Here is a 14645-nt window from a genome sequence, read left to right as displayed (position 1 = left end):
GAAAGTGAAAATCGCTTAGGGGCATCCATTTGAACAATACAATATTGGTTCTGGGCAACTTGACACCAGAGATTCTCCAGTTGATTTCACATTCCTCAGCAGAAGCTTAAAGACATTTCAGAGGAATTAAAGATGTTTCACTGCAACAAGCAGCACAGCTGACATATTTCTTACCCCTTGAATAGATACTGTTTTCTTTTAACTATGACCTGTTTTATTCCCCACCTTGATTATTGTTTTCTTTTAACTATGACCTATTTTGTTCCCCACCTTGATCAAGTGATGGGAAGCACATTTCAATCACCCTTCCTGTTGCTGCAGGCAGAAATGCCAGGTAGGACAATGCAACCTCTCCAGGGTATGAAAACCATGTTATCAATGACCAGTAATTTACCTCCTCCAGCTTCACTAGCAGGTGTTTCCCATGGAACATTTACACACCACAGACAGTCACACCTATCCCAACACGCTTTCCATCTCACAGCATTGAATGCAATCACACTGTCTCAGATGGGAGACTGGGGCCTGGGAGGTAACCCCGAGGAACAGGGACCACAGCTCCCCACAAACGGTCAGCTCAGGCTCTAACATTCTCACCACTTCACATGTTTAAGAGCTTTAATTTGGGGGAAAAGATAGAGATCCCCAAAACAGACACATTTTTAATGAGTATTTTAAATACATGAGGAGTCAGCACACTTTGCTGCAAAGGGTCTGATAGTAAATATTTCAGGCTTCGCAGGTTACATACAGTCTCTGTTACTCATATACACACACACTCCTTTGCTTCTTTTAAAATCATCAATTCCCTTAAGTCCAAAAATAAAAGTCCAGAAAGGGCAAGGGGACACACAGACATCTATAAGAACCTCTCTGTTCATAATAAATAAAAATATATATGCATACAAATAAGTGAAAGTCCTAGTTTGCAAAGATAACAAAATTATCAAAGGGAATAAAGTCATCCAATAAGGCGTTATAAATTGGCAGAAATGGCTTTTGATAATAGTTCTTTATTTTAAAATGTGTTTACCATTACAGGCTGTGAAAAGGGATTTCAATTTGAAAATGGAAGAAAATATGAATCTGGGAGATGAATGTTGAAAGGCAGCTATGCAGAATGGCAACGTCCAACATCACAGATTAAAGTACATGGAGTGCAGGATTAGAGACAGCTTTAAAAAATGAGGGCAGCGAAGGCAAGGAGATGAAAGTAAAAGCATATTTCAGGAAGGGAAGGCCTGAGAAAGGCAAGGGTGCACTTAGACACTCAGGTAAATAGGTTTGCAGAGGCAGGAAATAAGATTTCCATTTATTGTGCCACTGAAGTGACTGGGGTGGGGTGGGGCGATAGAAGCTTAGAATAGAAAAAGATAGATGTTCTGTTTATCCAGCTCCAGAAAACGAGACTTGAGCAATGCATTTAACTAGGGCATTAAATGTGTTAGGGCATCTTTTGTGCAGTCTCCGCCTTAAGAATGCAATGTTTCTTAAACATTTTCCACCGTAAGGTTTTATAACCACATAACTATACACACACACACACAGACACACACACACACCGCTATATTTATAGAAAACGGAAAGATTTCTTCCACAAGATCCAGTATCATTTTTGAACCCTTCAGAAGGCTACAACTAAAAGCACTTTAAGCCATTTTATGTCTTATAGAATCTCCTAATTACAGGCAGAGCATTTTCAAAATAAATGCATCCAAGAAAACAATTTTCAAAAACCTTATTCAGACAATCATGATTAATTCTCAAACAATACCACTAAGAGGCAAGAAAGCAGCTAACCCCTAGGGTACAAGAAACCTAGCCAATAGGAGAGCGTATACTTGTCTTCAAAATCCACCAAGGGGATCTAAATAGAGATCAGTAAATACTGTCCGCATGGTTTTATTCTTTTTTTTTTTTTTTTGAGACGGAGTCTCGCTCTGTCGCCCAGGCTGGAGTGCAGTGGCCGGATCTCAGCTCACTGCAAGCTCCGCCTCCCGGGTTCACGCCATTCTCCTGCCTCAGCCTCCCGAGTAGCTGGGACTACAGGCGCCCGCCAGGTCGCCCGGCTAGTTTTTTGTATTTTAGTAGAGACGGGGTTTCACCATGTTAGCCAGGATGGTCTTGATCTCCTGACCTCGTGATCCGCCCGTCTCGGCCTCCCAAAGTGCTGGGATTACAGGCTTGAGCCACCGCGCCCGGCCGGTTTTATTCTTAATACTCAATGATTATAGAACCAAACGTACAAATGTGCTTTATCCTGAAACAGATAAGTAAACAGACTGGCATTTCCTCTCTAATTGTCAAAGTTTTCCTTTTAAGATATATCAGCATGCAAGAGTTTCTGTGCTTTAAAATAAATGACCTCAGAAAACTCCCACCCCAAACTCCCAGAGGGGTGCAATTTAAAATAAATGCTTATTTTTTTAGATGTATTAGATGCCAGGACAGAGTTCTGGGTGCTTTATATGTATTATTTCACTTAATCTTCACAGCCACCCCACAAATTAGGCATTGCTATTAGCCCCCTTCTCAGATGAGGAAACTGAGGCACAGAAAGGAGCAAGTATCTTGCCCAAGGCCACTCTGGCATATGTCAGAGCTGAGTCTGAACCCAGGCAGTGGGATCCAGAGTCCACTGTCTCAGTATTGATCCCCCTGGAGAAGGCTACTGAGAGAGGCTTTCAACATTACATCATTTTGCATACTTAAGAAGGAAAACCAAAAATAGCATATGTAGGTCTACACACAGTACTGGGCCACCACAGAGGGAAAAAAAAAACAAAACAAAGCACCCTGTTCCCTTGTCTATTTTCACTTTTCATGCCGGCTGGTTAATTAGCTCCACAGCACTCCTGCAGCACTCCTTTTGGGAGGTACCCAGGCCCAGTGATCATTAATCTTCTCTCAGTCACACCTCATGCTGTCACCATACAAGCGAAGTGGATCCAGAATAGGTGTTTAGTCATCAAGACCCTAGTTTCCTCTCCTCTCCATGGGTACTGGACATTTATTAACTCTTGCAGCATTTGGGCCTGCTGCTTCTGTGGCACAGCGGCGCTGGGTCCGGTCATTCTGCCTAGTCCGATGACGGGTGAAGTCGCGAGCTAGCTGCGGTGGAAGGCAACCTGGCAGGGTTCATTTTCAATCTACATGGAATTTGCGATTCTACATTTCCTTGCCAGCACAGACTTGTCCAGGTCCACCAGTCCTGGGGAACACACTGCAGCTTGAATTCCGTGGCTCTGCCAGGTCGACTGATGCTACACCTGATTAGAGCAGCAGTTCCCAACACCCTCCACATAGAGAGACCCCCGATCCCTGCTGAGTGAGGCTGTTTTAACTGGTTGGGGAAATGGCACAGGCGATGGTCCTTAAAGCTCACCAAGTGATTTTACTGTGCAGCCAGGACCGAGAGCCACAGAAGTAAGAAGGTGGTCAAAAAGATCTAGAATGCTTATGCTACTTCCCAAGACAAAGAGGTTGCAAGAAAGGGAAAAGAAACTACAGGGCCTACTGTACTAAATAATGCAGATTATTAAAATAAAAGTTTCCATTCCAAATGTACATTACTTGAGGGTATATGTGTATATATATGTGTATCTATGCATGTGTGTATGCACACACAATACATTTACATCTATACAAACATGGACACTTGTACATGCATGGAGGGTCTCAAGGAGGATACACATCCAACCAGTAGCAGTGGCTACTATGTTCGAACATAGTTCGAATGGGAACTGATCAACTGAAGCATGGGTGTAAGATACACACGTTTAGATGGTTTAAATTTTTTCCTCTGTGCACATTTCCTATAAATATTTAAATGTACATTCCCAAGGATTGAGCCATGTGTCGATTTTAAGATCTTTAGGATAAATGGGCCACCTACTAAGGCCTAACTTGGCAAGTAGGGTGAAATGAAACTCTATTCCACAAAGCATGTGCTCGAAGTAACATGTGTGTAGGCAATGCTCAGAGGCAAGCTTGTTTGCAGCTGACTACAGTGGACACGGGCATGGCAGGAAGAAGAGTGCCAGTGCCCTGCTCCGAAGGTTGGATAACAGCAGTGCTGAGCCTGCCACACTCCTGTCATTGATGGGCTCCAGGTCAGCTGGCATTTCTTCTCTTCCCACCCTTCTGTTTATCTTCCAGATTGTGGTGATCTCTGCTGTCGGTGGCAGGGTGTGGGCACACTTGCAGATGCCCACTCACATGGGATATGGATAATCCAAAGCCCTAGGAAAACATCTAGTCTGCGCCGGGGAGGGAAGAGGGGAAGAGAGACATGAGGGGTGGAGTGTAATGGGAGAACAAGGAAGAAAGCAGATGCTAAAAAGGAAGGAAATGAGGCAGGACAGGACCAAGGAATTGAGAAGTAAAGAGAAGACAGGGAACAGCCACTCAAGGAGCGGGGAGGGGTGGAGGTGGGGTGCAGGCGATAAATGCATGAATTCCTGTTTCTTTTTAAAACTGCATCTGGTTAGCAGTCCTGGCAAGGCCTCCCCCAATACCCTAGTAAAATGTCTAAGTACAAAGTAAGAAAACTCACGAGTGCAAAAAAAAAAACAAAACACCATACCAAAAGGAAGAGACTGCCAGAAAAGGGAAGAATTCCCGGTAATTTTAAAGATGACAAAAGAGGATCCTTTGTTGTTGGAGCAAACAATTGGTGGCCTAACCACACTCCAGTCTATAAAACATCAGAGCCCAGCCCACCGTGGAGAGGTGAAGATGGCAAACCCCTGACCCTGGAGTCGGCCTCTGTAGCTCCACCCTGTGCCCACCAGCAGGAACAACAGATCCAGATCAGTAAAACCCAGCTGATTGCATCTTTTCTCTTTTGATAAGCCTCTCCCAACCACCACCCAAAATAATCAATGATGGGACTGAGAAAACATAGCTTATTAGTGAAAGGAAAGAGAACATCTTCTTGAACACTCAGAGATGACTGAGAACAAAACTCTGTGAACTGCCTGGCACCATCAAGAGAATATAGGATGGCCTGGCCTCTAGACTCTTCATAGAGTGTTTCTTTCCTGATGACAGTCCATACCGGGGGTGTCTAATCTTTTGGCTTCCTTGGGCTGCACTGGAAGAATTGTCTTGGGCCACACGTAAAATACACTAATGATAGCTGATGAGCTTAAAAAAAAAAAAAGTTACAAATAAAGTCTCATCATGTTTTAAGAAAGTTTACAAATTTTTGTTGGGCCGCATTCAAAGCCGTCCTGGGCCTCATGTGGCCCACAGGCCGTGGGTTGGACAAGCTTGAGCTATACTATAGACTAAGGCATTCTATACTGCATATCTATACTATAGACTATTAAAGATAAGGAAAGAAAGGCTGGAAATTTAAAAAGCAATAATGAAATCGTGATCCACATTTCAGGTAGTCAAGGAGAACTGACACTATAGAAAACCCAGTCCATGATAAAGAGAATAAGCTCGGGAAGGTTTCCCCAAGAAGCAGAGGGAAGGGGCTAAAATTTTAACAATGTGGGTAAATATTACAGATATGGGAAACAAAAACCTTTCTGAGAAGAAATAAGCACAAGATAAAGTAATTTTCTAAAACCTAAGAAAATTATCACAGACTTCTAGGTAAACATTAAAAAGGCGTTTTACTAGGATACAAACAAAACCTCGGAGCCTCTGAAAGGCACCAGAGCCCGACTGCACTCAGAACTCTTGTGTCAGTTTCCTGGGGCTGCCGTAACAAAGTTCCACAAATGGTGTGGCCTAAACAACAGAAGTTTACTTTCTCACATTTCTGGAGGCTCCAAGTCCAACATCAAGGTGTTAGGCAAGGCCATGATCTCTTGGGAGGTTCTCAGGGAGAATCTAGTTCATGCCGTTCTCTTCCTTTCCGGTGTGGTCAGCAATCCTTGACATTCCTTGGATTATAGATCCATGCCTCAAATCTCTGCCTGCGTCATCACATCACATTCTCCCTCTGTGTCTGTCTCTAAGGACAACAGTCATACTAGATTAGGACCCACCCTAACCTAGCATGACTTCATCTGAACTTCCTGACATCTGCAAAGAGCACATTTCCAAACAGGATCACTTTAACAGATATCAAGGGTTGGGACTTCAAAGTAACTTTCTGGGGAACACAATTTCACCTACAACCCTTGACCCCTCCCCTCCAACACCGAAAGCCAGAAATCAAAAAAGCAACATTGACCAGGTGTGGTGGCTCACACCTGTAATCCCAACCCTATGGGAGGCAAAGATAGGAGGATCGCTTGAGCCCAGGAGGTTGAGGCTGAAATGAACCATGATTGTGCCACTGCACTGCAGCCTGGGCAACAAAAGGAGACCCTGTCTCAAAACAAACAAACAAAAACAACCAGAAAAACAAAAAAGCAACATCTACAAAACTTGAGGGAGAAAAAAAGCATGGCCAAATCTTGTAAAACTGTACCAGGCTATTATACATATCAACCAGAAAACATTCTCAGATACTCAAAAGCTCAGAAAATGTACAACCCATTTATCCTTCTGAAAGAAACAAGTTCCTTCAGAGAAAAAAACAATCCACTACTCAACAGTGGGGACATTATGGTTTTTAAAAAAATACAAGAAACTCTATAACCCAACCCTGGCCTTCCAGCACTTCACTCAACTGCCCCTCTTCCACAGCCTTCTCATTCAGGAAATGGGCTTTTTTAACCACATCCTTCACCCCACAGTGCAGAAAGAATCTCTTACTTTATCTGGAGACCCTTAAAGCAATAACTGATGCTGCCTGCCAGAACTCGCTAACAATAGCTTACATTTTTCACATGATTGGGACGCTGGGCAAGGAAAGCTCTCTTTACCCCCACCCACCCCTCTAAACAAGCAGAGTAGCACAGAACACCACAATGACTGCTTTCATTGCCAAGGAACTGAAATTAAAAAAAAAAAAATCAGTTTACCATATGAACATTTTCAAAAACATGTAGAAAAAACATTTAAGCTAGTATACACAATCTTTTATATGCTGTCTGATAACAATGGAAAAATAAGTAAGATACACGACCCAAAAGTTAAAAGGAAGTCAGTAAGATGATGGGTTATTTTGAAGGGAGTGGAAGTACGAACGGTTCTTTCCCCTTTCTTTTACATTTTCAGTTTGACATATATTCTGACATGTTTTATAAAATAAAATACACTTTATTTTCCAGCAAACATTTATTTGAAAACTCAAATTTATATCCATCTCCTTTTATTTCCAGAGGTTTCCCTGCAAGCTGCCACACTGGACACCTGTCAAGTTCTTGAGGCTCCTGCTCTCATGAGTCCTCTTCCAGGAAGGTCTCACTTTTCCCCTATTCAGGCACCTCGAGCTATGCTCACTGTTGTTGCTCTATCCACCTGCCACACACTTGCCCTTGTCCACGTAGCTCCAACTGCCCATATCCAGGTCTCTCTAATGTCAGATGGTCTTTCCTATTGATTGTTCTCACAATGAAGTTCTGGATCAACTTCACCCTACAGATACTGCAGGGTCCAAGATCCAGTGCCTCACCCTAGGTGCTTCAAAGCACTTAAAAGGAGTCTCACTGTCCCTGCTATCTGCAATCTCAACCAGTTAATGCTTTAACATTAAACTTTCTCAAAACAATCCAAATACACCCTCTTAATTTATAATAACAGAGAACTCCACATTTTTTTCACAGCACTTTCTTGAAGGTAACATGAGAAATGACAACAGTAGTGGACCACCATGCAGAACATGTCACATCTATGTTAACAGTGCCCCGGAGCTGTGCAATGAGGCCAACCCAGGGACAACAACTAACCACAGGATACCGCACTGCTAAAGCCATTCTCCATCCCAAATACTCACCAAGCCTCGAGATTACTGCCAGAGGCCACTTATCCTCGAACTTCACATACTGTTTCATTCCTGAGTAACACAACAGGATTTATACTGAGTTCTGCTTTACTTATGTTGTGTATGCCTGATAGAGTTTGAACGTCTGGCCCTTCAAAATCTCATGTGGAAATGTAATCCCCACTAGGTGGGGCCTAGTGGGAGGTGTTGGGTCATGGGGGTGAATCCCTTATGAATGGCTTGGTACCCTCCCAGCAGTAATGGGTGAGTTCTCACTCTATTAGTTCACTAGAGATCTGATTTTTTTTTTTTTTTTTAAGACTGAATCTCGCTTTGTTGCCCAGGCTGGAGTGCAGTAGCATGATCTTGGCTCACTGCAAGCTCCAACTCCCAGGTTCATGCCGTTCTCCTGCCTCAGCCTCCCGAGTAGCTGGGACTACAGGCTCCCGCCACTATGCCCGGCTAAGTTTTTGTATTTTTAGTAGACACGGGGTTTCACCTTTTTAGCCAGGATGCTCTTGATCTCCTGACCTTGTGATCTGCCTGCCTCAGCCTCCCAAAGTGCTGGGATTACAGGCTTGAGCCACCACACCCAGCTGAGATCTGTTTATTAAAAAGAGCCTGGTACCTCCTCCCTTGGCTTTCTACCAGGAATAAAGGCTTCCTGAGGCCTCACCAAAGCAGACGCTGGCACTACAGCCTGCAGAACTGTGAGACAAAATAACCCCCTTTCTTTATAAATTACCCAGCCTCAGGTATTCCTTTATAGCAATGCAAAATGGACTAATACAATGCCCATTGTGTATACCTGCCCTAATAACGATGATTAAGCTGGTAGTTCTTAAGCCCTTCCTTTGTGTGCCAGACATCTTGCTAAGCATTTTACATCTATATATCAGTCCATTTTGAGTTGCTATAAGAATACCTGAGACTAGGCAATTAATAAAGAAAAGAGAGTTCTTAGCTCATCGTTCTGCAGGCTGAGAAGTTCAAGGGCAAGGCCATGGCTTCCCCATGCATCACAACACAGCAGAGAGAGTCAAAGGGGAAGTGGACATGAGCAAAGAGGGGAAAACCTAAGAAGTATCCTGGCTTTGTTACAACCTACTCTCTCTGGAACTAATCCATTCCCATGAGGACTCACCCAGTCTTCCCAGAGCAAGAACTCTGGCTTGTTACAGGAGAACAGCACCGAGCCATTCATGAGGTTTTCGTGGGAACAAACCACAGCAATACATTAACTTAATTATTCACCCCATTCCATTTGAAATAACACTGTCATTATCCCCTTGCTGCAGATGAGGAAACCAAGGCTTGGAGGAGGGCTAAGTTGCCTAGGATCCCCTACCCTGAAAGTGGCAGATTCAGAACTGAACCCAGGCAGTTTGGCTCCAGAGTCAGAATTCTCAACCACAGTACCACACTGGGCTGTCCCAGATAGCATATTCCCTAACCAAGGTGTATACTGAGCATGGAGCATTGCTTGGTGCTTAATAAGAAAGTCTGACTTAGCCTTAGATAATTTAGCAAGTCATGTTTCCCTGAGTGATAATTGTCAGGAACATTCTGTCACGTTGGACATGATGACATTTTGGGGTGGAAAATAAGTGGAAGGGAAAAAGACTTTTAGAACAATACTATAACCAGTACACCACCCCCTCACTAACTACTCAAATCCAAACTCTGGCAGTCCCGTCAGCAAAGCTGTCTGCCAAAAGGCCTCATTACAAGAGAAAGGAGAGAATAAAAGGGAGCTGCTACCATTTATCTTATTTCAGCTCCTTACAAGGAAAACGGGATCATTATGGGGGAAAAAATGTCCCAAAGTTTCTAGGCAGTATTTAAAGTTTCTTCCCCACAAAAACACGTTCAAAGATACTACCAACTCAGCTCACTTTCCAGGAAAAAAGCAGACTAAATCCACCATGTACATGTGGCTATATAACAAGGTCTTTCCCAGGCCTGTATCGGGGGGGAGCTAGGAGTGAAGAAGAAAATGAAATGACTGCATTTTTTTTTTTTTTTTTTTTTTGAGATGGAGTCTTGCTCTGTCACCCAGGCTAGAGTGCAGTGGCACAATGTCGGTTCACTGTACCCTCCACTTCCCAGGTCCAAGCAATTCTCCTGCCTCAGCCTCCCAAGTAGCTGGGATTATAGGCACCCACCACCACCTCCAGCTAATTTTTGTATTTTTAGTGAAGATGGGGTTTCACCATGTTGTCCAGGATGGTCTCGATTTCCTGACCTCATGATCCGCCCACCTCGGCCTCCCAAAGTGTTGGGATTACAGGCGTAAGCCACTGCACCCAGCTGATGAGTGCATTTTTCTATATCTTATTTGTATGTATCTTGTGTATTTTGTATACTTTATCCCTATTCCACCATCAGCACCCCCCCAAAAAAAAAATTCACTGCTCAGTTTTCCAAACAGCAGTCTCAAAGACATGTCTCATAAAATATCTTAGCAACAATGTCAATATTGTCTGACTACAGCTAACCATACTAACATTCCATTCTAATCATGAATTCTCAAATATAAAATGGAATGTGAATTACTTACTTCATTCATTTTTTGGGTATTACTCTGGGAAAAGAGCCCTCTAACAATTTCTATAAATTGGCATGTAAATTAAGCATCAAAATTATATTCAATAGCTATTACTTTTTGTGTATCTAACTTGTAAGTATCAGTATGAAAATAAGCAAATGTTGACAAGGAAATCAACATAAGTATAAGAACCAAACAAAATACACTGACAAATTACTTTGATCAAATACTCTTCCTTTGTTATTTCTCTAAAGGAACCCTTTCACTCATCTGCTTGTATATTTGTATTCCAAGTTTACCTTTATAGCACTGCCAAGAACAGAGTTTACTAGATAATGAGGGATCTTCTAAGAGTTTTTAAAGTCACATACAACATGGCTGGTGGGGGCAGGCCCTGTGGAGACACAGGAACAAACAGCTTATCAGTGGCTCCCAAACATGGCTAACCATTCAAAATCATTATTTAAAAAAAAAAAAATAGGCCAGGTGTGGTGGCTCATGCCTGTAATCCCAGCACTTTGGGAGGCCAAGGCAGGCAGATCACTTGAGGCCAGAAGTTCAACACCAGCCTGGTGGTCTTGAATCAACATGGTGAAACCCCATCTCTACTAAAAATACAAACATTAGCCGGACATATGGTGGGTGCTTATAGTCCCAGCTACTCAGGAGGCTGAAGCAGGAGAATCATTTGAACCTGGGTGGTGGAGGCTGCAGTGAGCTGAGATTGTGTCAATGCACTCCAGTCTGGGAGACAAATCAAGACTCTGCCTTAAATAAAGAAAGAATAAAATAAAATAAAATAGATGCTTGGACCCCAACACTAAATTCAGTAGGTCTTATGGGAATTTGAGTCACAAGGGCCTGGGTGAACCAGCCAGGTTTAGGAATCACCGCACTACACAATTACAGTAGAGCCCATTCCTGTAAAGCCAAAGGTGAACACTGATTCTTTGGATGTGCATGCATCTTTGCAGACACAGAGGTTTCTGATTTTAGATCTCTGCGTTCAGGCCTCATATCCCTGCCCCCTTCTGTCTCCTAGTGAACACATATCCCCCCAAGCCTGTTTACAGCAACTGTCCCTACAGCACTCTGCTAAGGACCTGCCTCTTACCGTGGCTTTTTCCTCCATCTGCTCCAGATGGAAAGGTGAGGGTCATGTTTGCCACACAGACAAGTGAGCTAGGAAACAAGAATATCCTAGATGCCACCACTTACTAAAGTCAAAAGGAGAGTGTAAAGGAGCAGAAAAGCAAGCCAAAATGGTATAGAAATTACTTAAATTATAATAAAAGCAAACATTTGTAAGATGCTTACTGTGGTTCAGGCACTGTTCTAAGCACCGTAATTCTTTTTTTTTTTTTTTTGACAAGTTTAAAACATGTATTTTAGATATAATTTATAAAATACTTAGTCTGCTGACTCAGGAGCCCTCGGTACAGGGTCGGGTGGGAGTGGGCAGCAGCTGCCTGCTACACCAGCAGAGCAAGACTGCAAGGGTGTGGCCCTCTCTCCCATGCCCTTCTGTTCAGACACCCAAGGGGCCTGTGTGCACACCTGGCATCACATGACCAGAAAACAGGACCCCAGAGGTTTCTTTAGTCGCTGTTTACCAGAGAGGCTGGGTATAGCCCTGCTGGCCCATCTCTGAGCAGGGCACCCCCAGATGGGGCAGAGCAGGGTATGGTTGGGCTGGGCAGGGCAAGGCTGGGTGGCAGGTGGACTCTGGAAGGGTCTGATGGTAGCATATACGGTGTTGCCTCCTGCCTGCAGATGGGGAGCACCCTGATCAAGTGGGCTGAGAAGGGCTGGTCACTAGGCCTGGATCCTCCAGCTCCTTTGGTTATAGGCTAACATCAGAGTACTGGCTCATGGGAAGCAGTTAGCTGGAAGGTCTGAGGCCTGGCCCATGGGGTCAGGGAGGAGCTGGGGGAAGGGGACAGTACTGTAAAGGCAGATAAAGGGGCAGTAGCCTCAGGTTTCTGCCCCACCCCTCCAATCTCTCTAGGGTTTTCCAAGCCAAAGCCTGTCACTTACTTTAAAATACAAAAGGAAAAAAAATAAAATAAAAAACATGTAAGCAAAGTTACAGACAACTATACCCCCATACACAAAATCCAAACTGTTTTCTCATCTCCCATCAACTTCTCCCCAACACAATACAGTTGCCCATTTTCTTTTCTAAACTTTTTCCTGTCACATTTCCATTTGGGAAGCTATGACTGCTGGTGGTGACATGCACTCAGAGGGTAGACCCCATCTTCGGCGAGAGGGAGGAAGGAGCACCAGTTCCTGCCACATCCTCAATCCACAGACACCCACCAGCCAGCCTTTACTTTGGCCCCCACTAGACGGCAGTGGGGCAAGAACAGATGGTCCCAAAGGCTAAGCAGCCAGCACCTCTGGCCTTCCCACCTGGAATACCTCTGTACCCTTCTCTAATTGAAAGGACAGTCTCACTTTGGGCCAGAAACCACTATTACATGAGGCATGGATGGTATACATTTTGAATGTGGACACTTGGTTATGACGGTGGAACTATAAAGATAGCAGCCAGTTTTCTTCCTTGCCTTCTCCTGAAGGTAGTTCTCTCTCTCACTGACTGAAGCTCTGGTTCCAGCTCTGCTCATGGGCAATGCCTGGCTTTACAGAGTTATAAGGCCAGGCTATGGACCAGCTGCTGGCTCAACTGACAGCTGGCCCCTCTTCCTGAGAGGAGGATGTGGTGGGATATGGCTTGCTGGGCCTGGCCTACCATTCCCACAGGGAGCCCAAAGTGGAGTGAGCCTGTGAAACTTAGCTTGCCACCTTGGCCACCATGTGCTGCCCTAATCACAACACCATACCAAACAACCACTCCAAAACTTACCTGCTGGTCAGGAGTTGGGAGGCCGTCTGGCTGGCTGAGGGATAGGGCACAGTGCCACGGAAGGCATCAGAAACCCAAGAGGAGCTGGGCTGTACACACAGGGCTGCTCTGGGCAGCTGCACTCTCAGCCTCTTCCACCTCAAGAAGCCAAAGCAAATCTCAGGCTCCAGGGGCAGAGGAGGAACTGTCTTCATTCCAGGACCTCACTCTGGAAAAAGGGGTGATGGGTAGCCTAGGCCTATGGGGAACCAGTCTGTCATCAATCTTTGCAAAGCAAAGCTATTCTTTCTCCAACTTTATTCAGAATGCTCTGCCTTCGAGGTACTGATTTCACATAGGAAATATACCAGGTATAGTTACTGAGCTGGGGTCATCAATAGAGACGGAGCACCACAGACTCTTAAGAGTTCAAGCCATGGCAGAGAGGGAAATCTATCCACCTTCTGACCATACGAGGCAGAGGCCTCCAGGTCCTGGAGCCAGACTCTCTCCTGGTTTTCCCTGTGCTGATGGCAAATACTGAACAAGTCTCACATCCTTTACTTCTAAGCCCAGAAATGCAGTCTCACTTCCTGACACTCTGCTCTCTTCTAGAAGTAGTAAGCCTGGCTGGTAGGGAAACCACCCTGAGGAGTATGGGAAGGGGAAGTCTGTTCACTTTCCCTGTCTCCCAAAATACTAGAGGTGGGGTAACACCCTCCCCAAGCTCTCTGAGCCTTCAGAGCTAGCCCAGTCTCCAGCAAGGCCCAGATGCCCTGGGACTTAGCTAGGGGAGGGAGGTATAGGCATGGGGTACTCATCTGTCCTGGGGGTTGCAGGGCCCTGCCCCTTATCTGGGTGGCAGTAGGAACACAGAAGCTAAGATCACCAAAATCCTATGTTTTTAGGGAACTTCCCACAAACATTTTCAAGTAGACTACCAAACTACCCTTTCTCAATTAAAAATTCATTAAACTACTAAAACCCCTCCTATACACTTCTTATAAATCAGATATTTGTCTAAACGAACAAAAATAGGGGCAAAAAAGGATATTTTCAAAGGGAACTTACTTTTACATGATGAAGACATGCACCTTGGCTGGGCGCGGTGGCTCAAGCCTGTAAATTCCCAGCACTTTGGGACCGAGACGGGGAATCATGGGTCAGGGGAGATCGAGACATCCTGCTACACGGTGAAACCCCGTCTCTTACTAAAAAAAATACAAACAAAAAACCTTTTAGCCGACCCTGGGCGAGGTGGCGGTGCCTGTAGTCCAGCTACTCGGGAGCTGAGGCAGGAGAATGGCGTAAACCCGGGAGGTGGAGCTTGCAGTGAGCTGAGATCTGGCCACTTGCACTCCAGCCCTGGGCGACAGAGCATGACTCCGTTCAAAAAAAAAAAAAAAAAAAAAAGACAT

Source organism: Rhinopithecus bieti, unplaced genomic scaffold (assembly GCF_001698545.2).
Source record: "Rhinopithecus bieti isolate Rb0 unplaced genomic scaffold, ASM169854v2 scaffold_75561, whole genome shotgun sequence".
Classification (NCBI taxonomy): Eukaryota; Metazoa; Chordata; class Mammalia; order Primates; family Cercopithecidae; genus Rhinopithecus; species Rhinopithecus bieti.
This window is presented reverse-complemented; position numbering follows the sequence as displayed.